The 5,260-nt window shown below is 51.2% G+C and overlaps 1 pseudogene; it reads right to left on the reverse strand.

Annotated features, from left to right (window-relative positions):
- Positions 1-2,512: 2,512 nt before the first annotated feature.
- LOC132587238 (uncharacterized protein K02A2.6-like) lies at positions 2,513-4,915 on the reverse strand (annotated as a pseudogene).
- Positions 4,916-5,260: the final 345 nt, after the last annotated feature.

Genomic DNA, 5,260 nt, shown 5'->3' on the forward strand with positions numbered 1-5,260 from the left:
TTGCCCAACATTATATAGACAATATGGCCTTCACACTCGTTCTCCACATCTACTTCTTTACCCAGTTCTGTACATACAAACCACTTCTTGTTCACCTGTGGTCTACAGTGACATTTGTGGTTAAGTAGAAGTTAGACAAGGTCTAAAGTTGAAATAAGCATTTTAAAGTGCTATCCCAAGCAAAGTTACATCCTTCTAAATCCATTTAACTCAGTGGGATTAGAAGGGCTTAACTTGGTTTAGGATGGTAATGTTAGTTAATGTAAGCATTAATCCCCAGAGGCAAAGATGCAAATGAAAGGAGTAAAGAAACCTGAAAAGGATATTCAAAAGGAAAGATATAAGTTTATTTTGTACATTTGGAGTTCAGAGGAATGGAAAATGTATAGCCTTTACAACCAAACTGTGATTTTTAAGGGGCTGTTTAGGGGTTCTGGAGAAATTAAACTGACACCTACATGAAAAAAGACTGTGTGTCAATGGATTCAATGTCTCATGCTTAGAGCAAATATTTGGAATCTTATACAGTGCCCTCAGATGGGAACATAATCCACTCTTGGATTCCTATGTGTAGGTGAGAACACAATGCAACAATTCCTAAGGGTGTGCCGGTTCCATAATTTAAAAGAACACCAATATTTGAAATCACAAGGCTCAGTAGGGAAGTCAGTTTCAACCAGAACACCTGGCTCCAATAGGCATTGCAAAACAGCTTTCTTCTTAGGCATGGTCTAACAAAGACATCAACATTATCATAATGAAAGGTAACCAAAGAAATATGAGTCAAACAACCCAAAGGATCCCACAAAACTATAAAGTATCCATTCTATAATGTCTTGAGGCAGTTCATAGCTCATAGCAGAATTAGCAATGGAAATATCCAGCTAACAATAGACTCTCTCAGTGCTGAAATGTGTAACCTAAAGCTAGAAAAAAACAAAGAAAGAAATAACACCTTACTGTATTATAGAGTTTATACAAAGAGCCTGTGGATTGACTATTACTCAGAGTTTCCACAACTTTGAAATCTGTAGCTGTACAAGGGTTGTTCACATGTATGTAATGTACAGCTAGCAATATCAAGTTTCCAAATACTTGACTAGTCCATAACATTCAACCATCTTCCTATGGAGGTATTGAATTCTACATAAATTTATGTCTACGTAAGCTAGTCCCTCAATCTGAAAAATAGTTTGTAAACATGTTCTCTTGTGATGTTTAGACACTTTCCAGACACATTAAAGTGCTATCTTCTTAGCAATGCTTTTCACATGGCTAAACTGACCATTTCTTTTAACAAATCATTCCAATGTTTGAAAAATCCTTGCATATGTTGGGCACTGCCATGCAAGAATGCCTATGAATTACTTTTTTTATCACAGAACTGATGTGTGAAAGTTATCATGTGTTTCAAAACTGAATTCTGAGATTAGAACTCTACAATACAAATTGCATATTGTTGCTACTCAATGCCAAGGGCTGCAGGTCAAGTTTCTCCTCCCTCTTTATAACATTACCAATGTGCTGAAGTTCCCCTGCAAACATCAGCCCAGTACATCTAATACTTCTATCCCACCTTTCCTCCCAGGAATTTAGGATGATTTACATGGTTTACTGTAAAGTACTGGGGTCGACACAGTAAGAGACCAGAGTCGGAGAGTGATTTCAGCAAGCTTTACTTCAGGAACACAACACAGACTGAGCTCTATTCAAACCTCCTGCTCCTTTATACAATTCTTGCCCCCTTCTGATTGGACCTTAACTATGTACATGGATTGGCTATTTACAGAGGCCTAAGGGCCTATCAGGGTACAGTATGAGCCTAGATGTTGATTGGCTACTTATGTTTCAATCCTTCCCCTGATTGGGCACGCTTAGGCCTTCTCTGGAACCCTGGTGTGGAGTACAAGCTTGGCTTGTTCAGCTTCCCTCCAAAAGTAACAGTTCCCTCCAAAAGTAACAGTTCTCCATTTGAACCTAGGACACAACACCCCTCCCCCCATAGTTCCAGCTATCAGGTGACATAGTCCTGGAGATATGCCGGAGGGCGGTGGTCTCGTGTTGAGCGTTGGAGCTCCGAGGGGACTGGGCGTTCTGACTCGGTTGGTGGTTCCGCGGCTGCAGAGCTGGGGACATCTGGGACGGCGGCCCCGGGAGACCTGGGTTCAGCTGCGCGGTTGGGGGTCTCCTCCTGCTGGGCCGAAGCGGGCTCCACGGAACCCTGTTCTGTGTCAGGCTCACGGGGACTTACGTTGTCCAGATCTGGAGCCTCTGACCTTGGCTCCCCGGCAGGCAGGCGACCACGGAGTTGGTCGATGTGTCGCCTCAGGAGATGTCCACCCTCCAAGGTCACTGCATAGGAGACCGGTCCGGTGACGTGGTCCACCTTTCCAGGGAGCCAGGCGGGGCCAGTGGTGGCATAGTTCCGTGCCCACACTGTCTCACCTGGGTAGAACCCTCTGGGGGCTTTAAGGTGTTCCGGCGCCGGTCGCCTGTCTGGGGCTCGGTCAGGGTGCAGCTTGTCCAGCAGGGTGCTGATGCGGCGGCCCATGAGGAGTTCGGCTGGACTGCGACCTGTGGAGATGGTGGGTGTGGTCCGGTAGGCCATTAGGAAACACGCCAAGTCTTTTGGCCAGTCTGAGGGGCCCAGACGGTTCAAGGCCTCCTTTGCCGTGCGCACCATCCGCTCTGCCTGGCCGTTGGTGGCTGGATGGAACGGGGCAGAGCGAATGTGCCTGATGAGGTTCCTGGCTAAGAAGTCCTGAAACACTGCAGACGTGAATGCTGTGCCGTTGTCGGTGACGATGGTCTCCGGCAACCCGTGGGTTGCAAAGATGGCCCTCAGAGCCGTGATGGTCGCCTGCGATGATGGCGAGGGCACCTGGACCACCTCCAACCACTTGGAGTATGAATCCACTAGTATGAGTAGAGTCCGCCCATGGAAGGGGCCAGCAAAGTCCATATGCAGTCTTGACCAGGGGGTTTTGGTGGATTCCCATGGTTACACTGGGCCACGTGGGGGGTCAGGCCTCGACATCTGGCATGTCGGGCACCTTTTAACCCAAGCCTCAATTTCTGCATCGAGGCCGGGCCACCAGACATAGCTCCGTGCGAGAGCCTTCATGCGGACTATGCCCGGGTGTGCCTCATGCAGGGCTCTCAGCACTTGGTCTTGCAAGGGTTTGGGGATGACGACTCTGTTGCCCCATAGTAGGCAGCCTTTGTGGGTGGATAGTTCGTCTTTCCAGGCTGCAAATGGAGTAAATTCCGTCCCAGTCGAGCCCTTGGGCCACCCCCTCCCCACCCAGTCCAAGACGCGGGAGAGGACTGGATCACGAGCGGAGCGGGCAGCAACGTCGCGGGCGAGCAATGGCCTGTCCGGAAGCATGTCCATCAGTAGGATCTGATGAGCCGGGGCTGGATCGGGATCCACGTCAGGCAAGGGCAAGCGGCTCAGGGCGTCAGCATGGCCCATTGCCTTGCCCGGGCGATGCACTAGGGTGTAAGTGTAGCCGGCTAGAAAAATGGACCAACGGAGGACCCGTGGGGACAACACCTGAGGGGTCTGCCGGTCTGATGCAAAGAGGCCCAAGAGGGGTTTGTGGTCCGTATAGAGGGTAAAGGGCCGGCCGTAGATGTAATCATGAAATTTTTTGACGCCGGCCACAACTGCCAACCCTTCTTTGTCGATTTGGGCGTAGTTCCGCTCCGCCGACGAGAGGGTCCGCGAGTAGTATGCGATAGGGACTTCGGTCCCATCAGGGAGTCGGTGGCCCAGAACTGCCCCCACGCCATAAGGGGATGCGTCGCATGCAAGGACCAAGGGCAGGGTCTCGTCGAAATGGGCAAGGACGGAGTTGGATATCAGGAGGCCCTTGATATCCTGGAAGGCTTTAGCGTGCTGGCGGCCCCACGCCCAGGGTCGGTTCTTGTCTAGAAGTCGGTGCAGGGGTTCGGCCACCGCTGCCTTGTGGGGGAGAAAAGCATGATAAAAGTTTAGGAGGCCGAGGAAGGCCTGGAGTTCTTGCTTGTTGGTGGGCGCTGGAGCATCTCTGATGGCACGCAGCTTGGCATCGGAGGGGTGGACCCCCTGGGCATCGATGGAGAACCCCAGGAATTCCACCCGATCCACGCCCAGGAGGCACTTCTCCCGTTTGACCTTGAGGCCGGCTTTTTCAAAACGTTGTAGGACTCCTCTAAGGCGGGCGGCGAATTCTTCAGGCGAGGCTGCAGCGATCAGCACATCATCGAAGAATGGAGTGACTCCGGGAAGTCCTTTTAAAAGAGAGTCCATGAGTTCCTGGAACAACCCCGGAGCCACACTCACGCCAAATTGCAACCGCTTTACTCTAAAGGCCCCCCGGTGGGTCACTATTGTTTGGGCGTTGGCCGTGGCCTCATCCACCAGCAGCTGTTGGTAAGCTTGGGCCAAGTCCAACTTGCCAAAAATTTTTGCGCCAGCTAGGGTGGCTAAAACGTGGCTGACGATGGGCACAGGGTATGCGTGGGCCTGAAGAGCCTTGTTGAGGGTGCACTTATAGTCTGCACAAATCCGCACTTCCCCACTGGGCTTGACTGGAGTCACGATGGGAGTTTCCCAGGTTGCGTGGGTGACAGGCTCTAGTATTCCCTGTGCAATCAGTTTATCCAGTTCCTCTTCAATTTTAGGCTTGAGCGCGAATGGAACTCGCCGCGCTTTAAGCCTAATAGGCCGCACTGTGGGGTCGAGGTGTAGTGTAACCGGGGGACCTGTGTAGCAGCCCAAGGTGCCATCGAAAACAGCCGGGAACTCTTCGCAAACCTTGTTAAAGTCCACTCCGACAGTCTTATTGACCCCCCTGATCTCTATTCCCAGGGGCTTGAACCAGTCGAGACCCAAAAGGTTTGTAAGGTGGTTCTTGACCACTAGCACTTGTAGCTGGCCCTTGAACCCCTTGTATTGGACTGGGACCGGGCCCACTCCCAAGATAGGCACCTTATTCTTCTGGAAGTCCACTAAGGTAAACCCCGGGTCCCTGAGACGAGGCCTCAGCCTGGTGGGGATTTTAAAAAATGTCTCTGCCGCTATAATAGATGATGCTGACCCAGAGTCCACCTCCATTTGGCAGGGCACCCCCCCGATCCCTACATTGACCCGGATTTTGGAGGGCCTGACCGGCGAGGGTAGGTACTGTACCAGGTATAGGTGGGCATGGAGAGCGTCGGTCTCGAAGTCTGGCTGGCCTTCGGAGTGCGCAGATCTTTGCGGGACGCATGCTCG

This window comes from Heteronotia binoei, chromosome 1 (assembly GCF_032191835.1).
Source record: "Heteronotia binoei isolate CCM8104 ecotype False Entrance Well chromosome 1, APGP_CSIRO_Hbin_v1, whole genome shotgun sequence".
Classification (NCBI taxonomy): Eukaryota; Metazoa; Chordata; class Lepidosauria; order Squamata; family Gekkonidae; genus Heteronotia; species Heteronotia binoei.